Consider the following 14806-nt stretch of genomic DNA (forward strand, 5'->3'; position numbering starts at 1 on the left):
CATATGGAGCCAGTGATCATTAATGGAGAATGTGTGGAGCAGGTTAAGACCTACAAGTATCTGGGAGTACAGTTAGACGAGAAGCTAGACTGGACTGCCAACACAGATGCCTTGTGCAGGAAGGCACAGAGTCGACTGTACTTCCTTAGAAGGTTGGCGTCATTCAATGTCTGCAGTGAGATGCTGAAGATGTTCTATAGGTCAGTTGTTGAGAGCGCCCTCTTCTTTGTGGTGGCGTGTTGGGGAGGAAGCATTAAGAAGAAGGACGCCTCACGTCTTAATAAGCTGGTAAGGAAGGCGGGCTCTGTCGTGGGCAAAGTACTGGAGAGTTTAACATCGGTAGCTGAGCGAAGGGCGCTGAGTAGGCTACGGTCAATTATGGAAAACCCTGAACATCCTCTACATAGCACCATCCAGAGACAGAGAAGCAGTTTCAGCGACAGGTTACTGTCGATGCAATGCTCCTCAGACAGGATGAAGAGGTCAATACTCCCCAATGCCATTAGGCTTTACAATTCAACTGCCAGGACTTAAGAACTTTTTTTAAAGCTATTATTAATGCTTTTTGAGTTAGTGATTTAGATGCATATCATATTATTACTGAGTTAAGTATTGTATGTAATGAGTTTTTGCTACAACAAGTGTATGGGACATTGGAAAAAAATGTTGAATTTCCCCATGGGGATGAATAAAGTATCTATCTATCTATCTATCTATCTATTTCTGTTTTTGCACATTTTAAAAATCTATCCAATATATGTAATTGATTTACTTATTATTATGCTTTTTTATTATTATTGTTATTTTTCCTCTCTCTGCTGGATTATGTATTGCATTGAACTGCTGCTGCTAAGTTAACAAATTTCATGTCACATGCCGGTGATAATAAACCTGATTCTGATTCTATTATGGATTTGTTGAGTATGCCCACAAGAAACTGAATCACAAGGTTGTATATGATGACATATATGAACTTTGATAATAAATTTATTTTGAAATTTTGATAAATAACCACATTCAATGATATTACCACTTGAGGCTCACAACATCAATATCCTGGAGTTAAGATTGACCACAAACTCAGCTTGATAAGCTACATTAATTCCATGGCTAAAAGAGCAGGTCAGAGCTTGGGTATCCATTATCATGTGTCTTCCCAGCTGACACTTCCAGGCCTCTTCACTGTCTGGAAGGCACAAGTCAACATATGATAGAATACTTTCCACTTGCTTGGATGAGCACAAGGCTCAGGTTATGATAATGCAACCCACATCGTCGTATCAGCCACTCTAAGCACTCATTTCTCTTCACCATCAGCACAGTGTCTTCAGTGCATTGCTGTTACTCAGCAAGCAACCACAGATCTTAAACTTTCCACCACCAAGAGAGACAATGGAAGCAGGTTCCGCTTCGTGTTAGCACCGTTGTTGTGTGGAAAAGAGCCATTATTCTTTTCTGGCCTAAATCCTCCAAGTCCCTCTTAACAGCTTTGAAAAAACACCTTCACCTGAATGATTACCATGTTAAGGTGGTGGTTGGCCCCTTTTAAGGGTAGTTAGCGATGGGCAGTAAATATTAGGGGGACAGATAGGTGATTCTGCAGGCATGAAAAAGAAATACAGATGGTAGTTTGCCTCCCAGGTGCGAGGATTTGTGATGTTTCTGAACTTGTCCACAATATCCTGAAATGGGGTGGTGAGCAGCCAGAGGTCATGGTACATATTGCTACCAATGACATTGGTAGAAAAAGAGAGGAGGTCTTTTTCTCTCTTTTGGCAGATAAGAGAGTGGCAGATAAATGCGTGGCTGAAGGATTGGAGCAGGAGGCAGGGATTCAGATTTCTGGATCATGGGGACCTCTTCTAGGGTCAGTGTGACCAGTACAAAAAGGATGGGTTGCACTTGAATCCGAGGGGGACCAATATCCTGGCAGGGATGTTTGTTAATGCTACTGGGGAGGGTTTAAACTAGATTTTCAGGAGTGTGGAACAGAAGTGAAGAGGCAGGGGATGGGGTGGTTGGTGCACAAGTAGAGACAGCTTGTAGGGAGTTTGTGAGGAAGGATAGGCAGATGATAGAGGAAAGATGCACTCAGCCAGATGGTTTGAGATGTGTCTATTTTAATGCAAGGAGCATCATTAACAAGGCGGATGAGCTTAGAGCGTGGATCAATGTGTGGAACTATGATGTTGTGCCCATTAGAGACTTGGATGTTTCAGGGCCAGGAATGGCTGCTGAGAGTGCCAGGCTTTGCATGTTTCAAAAAGGACAGGGAGGGAGGCAAAAGAGGTGGGGGTGTGGTATTGCTAATCAGGGATAGTGTCATGGCTGCAGAAAAGGAGAAAGTCATGGAGAGATTATCTACTGAGTCAGTGTGGGTGGAAGTCAGAAACAGGAAGTGAGCAATAACTCTTTGGGGTATAGACCCCCCCCCCCCCCAATAGTAACAGGGACATCGAGGAACAGATAGGGAGGCAGATTCTGGAACAGAGCAATAATAAGGTTGTTGTGGTGGGGCACTTTCTACAGAGGCACACTTGAGAGCATCCTAACTGGCTGCATCACTGCATGGTATGGGAGCTGTACTTCTTCCCTCAATCGCAGGACTCTGCAGTGAGTGGTGTGGACATCATCTGTAGATGTGAACTTCCCACTATTTAGGACATTTACAGAGACAGGTTTTACAGAGAAAAGAGCCCGAAGGATCATTGGAAACCCAATTCAACCCAACCACAAACTGTTCCAGCTACTACCATCCGGGAAACAGTACCGCAGCATTAAGCCCGGACCAAAAGGCTCCGGGACAGCTTCTTCCACCAGCCCATCAGACTGATTAATTCATGCTAATACAATTGTATTTCTATGCTATATTGTCTGTCCTGCTGTACATACAATTTGTTATAAATTGCACAAGTCAATTTAATAGGAGATTTTAACTTTCCTAATATTGACTGGCATCTCCTTAGAGCAAGGGGTTTAGATAGGGTGGAGTTTGTTAGGTGTATTCAGGAAGGTTTCCTGACACAATATGTAGATAAGCCAACTAGAGGAGAGACTGTACTTGATGTGGTACTGTATTGGGAAATGAACCTGGTCAGATGTTATATCTCTCAGTGGGAGAGCATTTTGGAGGCAGTGATCACAATTCTATCTTCTTTACCATAGTACAGGAGAGGGATAGGAACAGATAATTTGGGAAAACGTTTAATTGGAGTCGATGCCTCCAGAAGACACGGTACATCATTAAAGACCCCTCACACCCTCTCCATAAACTTTGTTCTTCTGCCATCAGGTAAACGTTACAGGAGCATCAAAACTAAAACCACAAGGCTACTAAACAGCTTCCTCCCACAGGCAGTCAGACTGCTAAATAGCTGCTCTACCTGACTCTGCTTTGGACACTTTTAACTTGCACTGGACACTTATAACTTGTTTTTAGCTGACATATGGCAGTTGTGTTTTACTATTTATTGTTATGTTTATTATTTAGTGTTGCATTTGTTGTGCTATGATTGCACTGCTCCTGGGAAACGCTGTCTCATTCTGCCCTGCAGAGCTGATGTACGGTTAGAATGACAATAAAGTTTTTGAATCTTGAATCTTGAATATGATGCTATTAGGTTGGAACTTGGGAGCATAAATTGGGAGCAGATGTTCCTCAGGGAAATGCTTAGGGAACATTAGCATGGCATTTTGCATAGGTATGTTCCATTAAGGCAGGGAAAGGATGGTGGGGTAAAAGAAACATGATGTACAAAAGATATGGAAAATCTAGTTAAGATGAAAAGAAAAGCTTATGAAAGGTTCAAGAAACTAGGTCCTGATAGAGTTCTAGGAAATTACAAGGTTGCCAGTGTTACAAAATGTAATGTTTTAGAAACAAATCAGCAGCAAGAGATTTCACACTGAGTCCGGTTTTAATGTTAAAACCACTATCTTTATTAGTATCTACTTATAATGTAGTAACTTAACCAAGATAAACAAAAGTTAACAGTGTTATGTGTATAAATGTGTAAATACATATATATTTATATGGGGAGGGTGGAACAAGGCTTATAGTCTTGAGATTTTGTCTGTAGTGTTGTTCCAAATTCACATATGAATTATCACCAAAAGTGACCTGTCACAGCAATATCGTCTTTCATGGTTACCACACAACATACCCAGGCAAGGGCAACACAAGTGGTCCAACAAGATATCCCCACAATCCATTCCTGAGGATTATACGAAGTGACAGTCACACATTTGGAGCAAACTTGCCCCAGCAGTTCGTAATTCCAAGTCTTGTGAAGACTGCGAGAGTAACTGTTCTCTCCCTCCCTCTGTATTTTAATTTGCATAGACTGCTACAGCCTGTGACTGATGTCATAGTCCCGCCTCACTTAGGCGCTCTTAAAGTGATAGTCCACAGTGCGAGACTGCAGGCTCGTAACACCAGGAAGGAGATTAAGAATAAAATTAGCAGAGTAAGAAGGGGCCATGTGAAGGCCTTGGCAGGCAGGATTAAGGAAACCCCAAGGCATTCTACAAGTATGTGAAGAGCATGAACCATGTGAGAATAGGACCAATCGGTGGAAACGTGCATGGAGTCAGAGGAGGTAGGGGATGAATATTTTACTTCAGTATTCACCAAGGAAAAGGGCCTTGGCAATTGTGGGGATAGATAGATAGATAGATACTTTATTCATCCCCATGGGGAAATTCAACTTTTTTTTCCAATGTCCCATACACTTGTTGTAGCAAAACTAATTACATACAATACTTAACTCCGTAAAAAATATGATATGCATCTAAGTCACTATCTCAAAAAGCATTAATAATAGCTTTTAAAAAGTTCTTAAGTCCTGGCGGTAGAATTGTAAAGCCTAATGGCATTGGGGAGTATTGACCTCTTCATCCTGTCTGAGGAGCATTGCATCGATAGTAACCTGTCGCTGAAACTGCTTCTCTGTCTCTGGATGGTGCTATGTAGAGGATGTTCAGAGTTATCCATAATTGACCGTAGCCTACTCAGCGCCCTTCGCTCAGCTACCGATGTTAAACCCTCCAGTACTTTGCCCACGACAGAGCCCGCCTTCCTTACCAGCTTATTAAGACGTGAGGCGTCCCTCCTCTTAATGCTTCCTCCCCAACACGCCACCACAAAGAAGAGGGCGCTCTCCACAACTGACCTATAGAACATCTTCAGCATCTCACTACAGACATTGAATGACGCCAACCTTCTTAGGAAGTACAGTCGACTCTGTGCCTTCCTGCACAAGGCATCTGTGTTGGCAGTCCAGTCTAGCTTCTCGTCTAACTGTACTCCCAGATACTTGTAGGTCTTAACCTGCTCCACACATTCTCCATTAATGATCACTGGCTCCATATGAGGCCTAGATCTCCTAAAGTCCACCACCATCTCCTTGGTGATATTGAGATGCAGGTAGTTTGAGTTGACTTGCAGTGGACTGAAAGTTGAGCATATTGACATTAAGAAAGGATGAGAATCGGTTGAGTGAACTTGGCCTTTTCTCCTTGGAGCGATGGAGGATGAGAGGTGACCTGATAGAGTTGTATAAGATGATGAGAGGCCATATTTCTGTAGATAGCCAGACACTTTTTCCCAGGGCTGAAATGGCTAATACGAGGGGGCATAATTTTAAGGTGCTTGGAAGTAGGTACCGAGGGGATGTCAGGGGTAGGTTTTTCACACAGAGAGTGGTGGGTGCCAGTGCACTGCCAGTGACAGTGGTGGAAGTGGATACAATAGGGTCTTTTAAGAGCCTCTTAGGTACATGAAGCTTAGAAAAATAGAGGGTTATGTGGTAGGCAGTTCCTAGAGTAGATTACCTGGTTGGCAAAACATTGTGGACGAAGGGCCTGTAATGTGCTGTAGATTTCTATGTTCTATGTTCTATGTTCTGTGTTCACTAGTCTGTCAATGTTTAGATCCCTAAAAAGCAACTTGAAGGAAAGATGATCTGGAACAGAGAATGAAATCATCATTGGAACCAATGTCCTAGGGGGAGCGTTTGCTACTGCTGTTCAGGAAGCTTTAAACTAATGTGGCAGGGGGATGGGAACAAGTGCAGAGAGACAGAGGGGTGTAAAATGAGGGTAGAAGCAAAAAGTTGTAAGGTGAAAGGTAAATGTGGCAGGCAGGCAAATCCAGGGCAAAAAGCAAAAAGAGCCAATGCGAAGAGCATTCGTAACAAGGCGGATGAATTGAATGTGCAGATAGTTATTAATGAATATGATATAGTTGGGATCACAGAGACATGGCTCCAGGGTGACCAAGGATGAGAGCTCAGCATCCAGGGATATTCAATATTCAGGTGGGATAGACAGGAAAGAAAAGGAGGTGGGGTAGCATTGCTGGTTAGAGAGGAGATTACCGCAATAGAAAGGAAGGACATTAGCCTGGAGGATGTGGAATCGATATGGGTAGAGCTGCATAACACTAAGGGGCAGAAAACGCTGGTGGGAGTTGTGTACAGGCCACCTAACAGTAGTAGTGAGGTTGGGGATGGCATTAAACAGGAAATTAGAAATGCGTGCAATAAAGGAACAGTAGTTATAATGGGTGACTTCAATCTACATATAGATTGGGTGAACCAAATTGGTAAGAGTGCTGAGGAAGAGGCTTTCTTGGAATGTATGCAGGATGGTTTTCTGAACCAACATGTCGAGGAACCAACTAGAGAGCAGGCCATTCTAGATTGGGTATTGAGTAATGAAGAAGGGTTAGTTGGCAATCTTGTTGTGTGAGGCCCCTTGGGTAAGAGTGACCATAATATGGTGGAATTCTTCATTAAGATGGAAAGTGACATAGTTAATTCAGAAACAAAGGTTCTGAACTTAAAGAAGGGTAACTTTGAAGGTATGAGACGTGAATTAGCTAAGATAGACTGGCAAATGACACTTAAAGGGTTGATGGTGGATATGCAATGGCAAGCATTTAAAGATTGCATGGATGAATTAGAACAATTGTTCATCCCAGTTTGGCAAAAGAATAAACCAGGGAAGGTAGTGCACCCGTGGCTGACAAGGGAAATTAGGGATAGTATCAAGTCCAAAGAAGAAACATATAAATTAGCAAAAAAAAATGCGGCACACCTGAGGACTGGGAGAAATTCAGAGACCAGCAGAGGAGGACAAAGAGCTTAATTAGGAAAGGGAAAAAAAATTATGAGAGAAAGCTGGCAGGGAACATAAAAACTGACTGTAAAAGCTTTTATAGATACGTGAAAAGAAAAAGATTGGTCAAGACAAATGTAGGTCCCTTACAGTCAGAAACAGGTGAATTGATCATAGGGAACAAAGACATGGCAGACCAATTGAATAACTACTTTGGTTCTGTCTTCACTAAGGAGGACATAAATAATCTTCCAGAAATAGTAAGGGACCGAGGGTCTAGTGAGATGGAGGAACTGAGGGAAATACATGTTAGTAGGGAAGTGGTGTTAGGTAAATTGAAGGGATTAAAGGCAGATAAATCCCCAGGGCCAGATGGTCTGCATCCCAGAGTGCTTAAGGAAGTAGCCCAAGAAATAGTGGATGCATTAGTGATAATTTTTCAAAACTCCTTAGATTCTGGATTAGTTCCTGAGGATTGGAGAGTGGCTAATGTAACCCCACTTTTTAAAAAAGGAGGGAGAGAGAAACCAGGGAATTATAGACCAGTTAGTCTGACATTGGCGGTGGGGAAAATGCTAGAGTCGGTTATCAAAGATGTGATATAACAGCACATTTGGAAAGAGGTGAAATCATTGGACAAAGTCAGCATGGATTTGTGAAAGGAAAATCATGTCTGACGAACCTTATAGAATTTTTTGAAGATGTAACTAGTAGAGTGGATAGGGGAGAGCCAGTGGATGTGGTATATTTAGATTTTCAAAAGGCTTTTGACAAGGTCCCACACAGGAGATTAGTGTGCACTTAAAGCACACGGTATTGGGGGTATGGTATTGAAGTGGATAGAGAATTGGTTGGCAGACAGGAAGCAAAGAGTGGGAGTAAACAGGACCTTTTCAGAATGGCAGGCAGTGACTAATGGGGTACCGCAAGGCTCAGTGCTGGGACCCCAGTTGTTTACAATATATATTAATGATTTAGACAAGGGAATTAAATGCAGCATCTCCAAGTTTGCGGATGGTACGAAGCTGTGCGGCGGTGTTAGCTGTGAGGAGGATACTAAGAGGATGCAGGGTGACTTGGATAGGTTAGGTGAGTGGGCAAATTCATGGCAGATGCAATTTAATGTGGATAAATGTGAGGTTATCCACTTTGGTTGTAAGAACAGGAAAACAGATTATTATCTGAACGGTGGCCGATTTGGAAAAGGGGAGATGCAACGATACCTGGGTGTCATTGTACACCAGTGATTGAAGGTGGGCATGCAGGTACAGCAGGCGGTGAAAAAGGCAAATGGTATGTTGGCATTCATAGCAAGAGGATTTGAGTACAGGAGCAGGGAGGTTCTACTGCAGTTGTACAAGGCCTTGGTGAGACCGCACCTAGAATATTGTGTGCAGTTTTGGTCCCCTAATCTGAGGAAAGACATTCTTGCCATAGAGGGAGTACAGAGAAGGTTCACCAGATTGATTCCTGGGATGGCAGCATTTTCATATGAAGAAAGACTGGATCGACTAGGCTTATACTCACTGGAATTTAGAAGATTGAGGGGGGATCTTATTGAAACGTATAAAATTCTAAAAGGATTGGACAGGCTAGATGCAGAAAGATTGTTTCCGATGTTGGTGAAGTCCAGAATGAGGGGTCACAGTTTAAGGATAAAGGGGAAGCCTTTTAGGACCGAGATGAGGAAAAACTTCTTCACACAGAGAGTGGTGAATCTGTGGAATTCTCTGCCGCAGGAAACAGTTGAGGCCGGTTCATTGGCTATATTTAAGAGGAAGTTAGATATGGCCCTTGTAGCTAAAGGGATCAGGGGGTATGGAGAGAAAGCAGGTACAGGGTTCTGAGTTGGATGATCAGCCATGATCATACTGAATGGCAGTGCAGGCTCGAAGGGCCGAATGGCCTACTCCTGCACCTATTTTCTATGTTTCTATTAGTTGAAACCTAAGGATTTGGGGAAGGGGAAAAGATATGATTGTCAATGTTATGCAAGTGAGATTGCCCAAGAACCTAATTTACCAGATGTCCAGTCTCCTGCTTCTGTAAATTATTTCCCCTTGAATTATTGAAAATACTCACTTGGGAATTTGATGCTTTTTTTTCAGTGCTGGTGATAAAAGTTGGGTTAGCTCCAAGCAAATGGCATTTCCAACCATTTCTGTGTCAAAATACACAAACCTTGAAACTTGATAAAGCTTTTCCTCTATTGACATGCTCTTGTGACTTGTTCATACCTTGCACAGAATGTGATGATGTTATTGACTGTACAAAATTTATTTTGGAGCACTACGATGTTACTTGAACAAAATCCAGGTGTGGTGGAGGAGGTGATTTGTGTGCACTTATCTCAGGCCCTAACCAGATAAAATGACCTTCAGTCTGAGAAGCAACAATGCCAGCAAGCAAGTAAAATACATAATATTCCTGGATCATTCCATCTTCTCATTGTACTCGTTCTCTACAAGTAGCTTCTTTGTTTTCATGTGCAGCTGTTTCTCTTTTCCTCAATTAATGCTAAATTGCAAATTCTCAACTGCCTCCACCTTAAGCACAGCAGCAATTATTCTCTACTCTTGTCTCCATACATTGCTCTGATCTCCACACACTGTACATAAGAAATATCAGAGTCCCGGGCTGTTGCCAGTGAATCAAGCTATTTTGCTGAACCAAGATTTCTCAATCCTAGCTGGGGAACTAGTAATGTTTGTGATCATCTTTCCCAGTTTAACCTCAAATCTGAAGATGTCAGCTAGGCCTTGATTACAGCTGAAGTTTGATGAGCTGGAAAACAACCAAAGTGATAGGGTCTGTGCCATTTCTAAGCAAATGTCCTTTACTCTGTCTAATTTGATAAGATTAACTACCGTAGATTCCGGACTACAGAGCGCACCTGATTAAAAGCCGCTGGCTCTAATTTTAGAAAGAAAATCAATTTTTTACTTGTACAGGCCGCACCGGATTTTCGGCCGCAGGTGTCCCACGTTGTAATATGAGATATTTACACAGAAAGATATTACACGTGAGGATTTTTTAACTTTTAATTAAATCCATATGGTAACATAAACAAATACATATTGCAAATGCTTTTTTTCGAACCGTGCCTGTAACGCGGCTACTTTTAAATATACGTTGCGTATACTTTTTTACTGAACAACATTCCAATATCTCCTAACGACTGGTAAAAAATATATATACTGCAGCCTACCAGGAAAAGTTATTGATCGCCTTTAACTTAAAAGCAGCGTTCGCTCAGATCCAATGCCGCTCGCGTAATGCCGCTCGCCCCCCTCCTTCCCGTTTATCGCAAACTGGCATTTTTCCCACAAGACGCGGCGAAACCGGGTGTGACGTTATAGCATCCCGCGATGTAGTACAGAAAACAAATATAGTTAAAACACTTCTAACTTTAACTAGAAAATGAATTACTAAGCGAAAATATTATAAACTAAATAACTGCCATAAAGGCAGCACAATGCTTTTCTTCGAGTGTTTTCCATGTTGATGAGGGTGAGTACAAATGACTGATTTACAATAATTTAATTGTGAAAGTGCGCTTGATTTATCGTACAATTTCATTGGACCTCTGTGAACTACTCATCAATTTTATTGGTCTACTGTTACGAGGCAAAATGTTTTTGGCGGCATGAAAAAAATCATGCATTAGCCGCACCGTATTAAAGGCCACAGAGTTCAAAGCTGTTCAAAATGTGGGAAAAAAGTAGCGGCTTATAATCCGACATCTACGGTATTTAAATTGATTTTTTGAAGGAAATTTATTGCTCATTTGATTGGAATTTGAATAAATACAATGAGTACAAGACAATTCATTTATGTAGACTAATAAATTTCACCTCTTCACCACCAATTACTTTCAACTATGTTGCGTTTCACTTTTGGCTCAGGTTATGTACTGTTTGCTAGAAGTGTTATCTTTGTGCTTGGTGTAGTTACAGTGAAACTACACTTTGCTGTTCCTTTGATGGAATAAATCTTTGCTTACCTGCTCTGGAGGGAGTGTGCACTGAGAATTTGGTGGGAACACCCAAAGTTGCCTTGGTATTGGCAATCTTAATGTGATTTGAAATTCTGTACGTTTTAAAGAAACCTACTTGGCTAGTGGTTTCAGCTGCTGTAGGTTTGATTATCTGAACACTGGAAATTAAGCTGTTTATAATTGCCAAGGTAGTTTCCTGATGTGAAAGATTCAATGATAGCAGCATGGTTACTACTTGGATAATCAGATAAACTTGGCAGTGTGTGATGTTGTCTTACATTAAATGGTTGTTTGCTGACAACAACAATATCTTCAGACAATAGCTTCAATCCTACTGTTTGATGCTTTAATGGGTGGTTAAAACCATTGTGTAGAATGTACACATCCTTACAGCTCCATTGAAATGAGTATGCATGAGAATATGGCTTTGCTGCCGCGAGCCAGTTTTCAACTTCTTGATTTTTTGCACAAGCTCTATAAGGCTCCTTGCAGTGCAGCAGTTCTTTGTAGTTTGCTTGATATTACCCAGAGTGATTATCTTGGGTGCAGGTATTTAAACCATAATTAATTTCTCTCTTGTGGCTCCGAAATTTACTGCCATCACTTGCCCTTTTGAAGTCTCTTCCTTTTAATGTTACTTGAGTGTTCTCTCGCTTATGTTTTACTTCTTTGTCATCCCTCTGACAATTTGTATATTTTGCATTCCTCTGATGTTATTAAGATTTGCTGATTTAATAATAAGATTGAAAAAGAAAGAAAGATTTGCTGATATGTTTCCAGTTAATGATACCATTTTATTATTTTCAATTTAATTCAGGCTTCCCCTTTTAGGAACGTTGAATTTCCTCAGAGGCAAGGTCTGATTTGGAATTAGCTGAAGTTTGAAGTCTTAGGATTTGAAGTCTTAGTCAATGCCTTAGGATTCTGTGTAAGTTCAAATCTCTGCTTGATATTCATTACATACATTGTGTGGCCTCTTTATTAGATATCTCCTGTACTGAATAAAGTGGTCACTGAGTGCATGTTCATGGTCTTTTGGTGCTGTAGCCTGTCATGTCAAGGTTTGATGTGTTGTGCATTCAAAGATTCTCTTCTGCACAACACTATTTTAACAAATGGTTATTGGAGTTACTGTCACCTTCCTGTCAGCTTGAACCAGTCTGGCCATTTTGCTCTGACCTCTCATAAACAAAATATTTTCACCTATGGAACTGCCGCTCACCGGATTTTTTTTTTTTGTTTTGCCCACTATTCTCTAGAGTGACTATTGTGCGTGAAAATCCTAGGAGATCAGCAATTTTTGAGATACTCAGATCACCCTATCTGGCACCAACTGTCACTCCACGGTTAAAGTCACCTTTCTCCATTCTGATGTTTGGTCTGAACAGCTACTGAATTCCTTGACCGTGTCTTCATGCTTTTGTGCATTGGAGTTACTACCACATGATTAATTCATTAGATTTTTGCATAACAAGCTGGTGCATTGAATAAAGTGGTCACTATGTGCATGGTAATATGTGAGCTTGTGTCTGCAAAAATTATCATGAAAACTACTATATTGGCAAGCCAGTTGGGCAAAGTTTTAAACTACATTGATAATAATTGGGACTTAGCATTGCTTAATTCAAACAAATCAATGGAAATATGGCCCTGCTTCTCACCGAGAGCTGTTATTGAGATTTGGAGTATTAGGTTCCATCTGTTTAATTGCTTTGTTTGAAGCTTGCATTTTGATATGTTGTTTACATTTAGTTCTTGAACTTGGAGATGGCAACATCTGTAGTGCAAAGTTTAAATTTCTTGACAGGTTGCAGCTGTTTGGGGAATGCGAGTATGTGCACTGCAGAACCAGGAATTGCTGAAATCGGGAGAGATGCAGGCAATAATGTATAAAAAATTGATTTGAAGTTTGTAACTGAATAAACATTTGTATTTTATTTCCTTTTTTATATTCTCTCAAGCTCTGTTCCCATTATGTTATTTTATACTTTTCTTGCAGCCAATTCATGTGGGGGCTTTTACCTTTCCTGATCTTAAAATTATTAGTTACAACTGTGAAATACTGGTTGGCACGTTATCTTAAAATTTTCTCCATCATAATGTAGCATTATGTGAGTAGTTACCGTAGATGATCCCACCATCAGTGACAATGTTGCATTCTCTACTTGTGTGAGGCTCTTCAGCATTGAAATAAACTTAAATTTTGGAGAGAATGATTCCACTACTTTCATACTATCAACAGTATGTAACTGATGCATTTTAGATAATATAGTCATTGCCTAGAAAATAATCCTCAGTTAGTTTTGGAAAACAATGATTTCTGTTTGCATTAATATTGTGTGCACTGCCTTTAAAAATCATTCTATTTAATCCAGAGGAGATGTACAATGCGATAAGCCAAATGGTGGCATCCGTCGGTCTCGAGAGACCATGGATCTGTGCCTGGAGTTTCCAGGGCGCAGGCCTGGGCAGGGTTGTATGGGAGACCGGCATTTGCCCAAGCTGCAGGCCTTCCCCTCTCCACACCACTGATGTTGTCCAAGAGAAGGGCACTAGGACCCATGCAGCTTGGCACCGGTGATGTCACAGAGCAATGTGTTGTTAAGTGCCTTGCTCAAGGACACAAACAAAAAGATAAGCCAAATATATACTATGCATAACTATGTCAGCTAGGAATTAATTTCTTGGTTTCAGTGTTCTGTTAATGTGCTTATTAAGTTGATACTTGACACCGAAGAAGTTTCAAAAAAATTTGTAGCTTTTGACTTGTATTGGAAAGAGCAGTGATAAATGTTAGTTAATTTGAATGTTAAGTTATGCAAATGAACTTGAGTAGTGATTAATTTTCTGACTGATTGGAGTCTTCCATTTTAAATCCAGGTTTCTCTTCAGCTCCAGTATGGATCTGTGAGGCTTATTGGTTGACAGTGCTACTTTTGTAATTTTCAGTTCAAAATATTACAATTACATTTCAAAATGCGCCATTGTTAGCTGAAATCTGTGGAACTTTCCATCGTATCACATACAATTATGATACTGGCAATGAGCGTATTATTAATTGAGCAGTCTTGAGAGTTTGTACCAATATAGGCTTGTATAAAATATCAATTTATTAATTTTAAAAAAAATATTAGTGAGAAAAGTTGATGCTTAAAGTTGTTTTAGGGGTCGCTTCTTCCCATTCTTTGTTTCCCTGTTCTTTGCCTCTGCAATTCAGGATGACTTTCAGCACTGTTCTGTGGGTTTTGATGACACCAATGTGATTCCTGCAATGCCGCCTCAGATGAGGCAGAAGGTGTTAAGTGGAGCAGCTTGCTGCTCTTGTTTGGGAGATGGTGCATTCCTTCTGCTGTTTTTCCCACCTTTTTCTTTTTCTCCCAAAAGAAGTTCAAATTGAGAAAACTGCTACTTCCTTTTGAGCAGACATGGGTAAGGGATTCCCGTTAGTGTTGAAGCTGCTGAGTTTATATTCAAGGAGGCTTTGAGGGTATCTTTGAATCATATATTCTTTCTTTTTGTTTTGGTAATCTGTTGCTGACATTTGACAATGTAGATTGCCTATTAAGGGAGCATGTGATGTTCACTTGTATGATGTGACCTGCCTGTTCGTATCAGCTGACACCTTGGTAATGTGTGAATGTTAACTCCAAGGAGGATGTTGACACTGTTTGTATCTTCTTCAGCAGTGTT

General features: G+C 40.8%; 1 protein-coding gene across 4 annotated transcripts in view; it reads left to right on the top strand.

Annotated features, from left to right (window-relative positions):
* LOC140725527 (inactive N-acetylated-alpha-linked acidic dipeptidase-like protein 2) overlaps positions 1–14806 on the top strand; it is a 965400-nt gene that overhangs the window by 114789 nt on the left and 835805 nt on the right. The window contains exon 3 of one of the 4 annotated variants that reach the window (XM_073041096.1): positions 11934–12044. The exons of the other annotated variants lie outside the window; for them this stretch is intronic. The gene's annotated coding sequence lies outside the window, so the exon portion shown is untranslated. The remainder of the gene's footprint in view (positions 1–11933; positions 12045–14806) is intronic. 4 annotated transcript variants of the gene reach the window in all.

Source organism: Hemitrygon akajei, chromosome 3 (genome assembly GCF_048418815.1).
Source record: "Hemitrygon akajei chromosome 3, sHemAka1.3, whole genome shotgun sequence".
Classification (NCBI taxonomy): Eukaryota; Metazoa; Chordata; class Chondrichthyes; order Myliobatiformes; family Dasyatidae; genus Hemitrygon; species Hemitrygon akajei.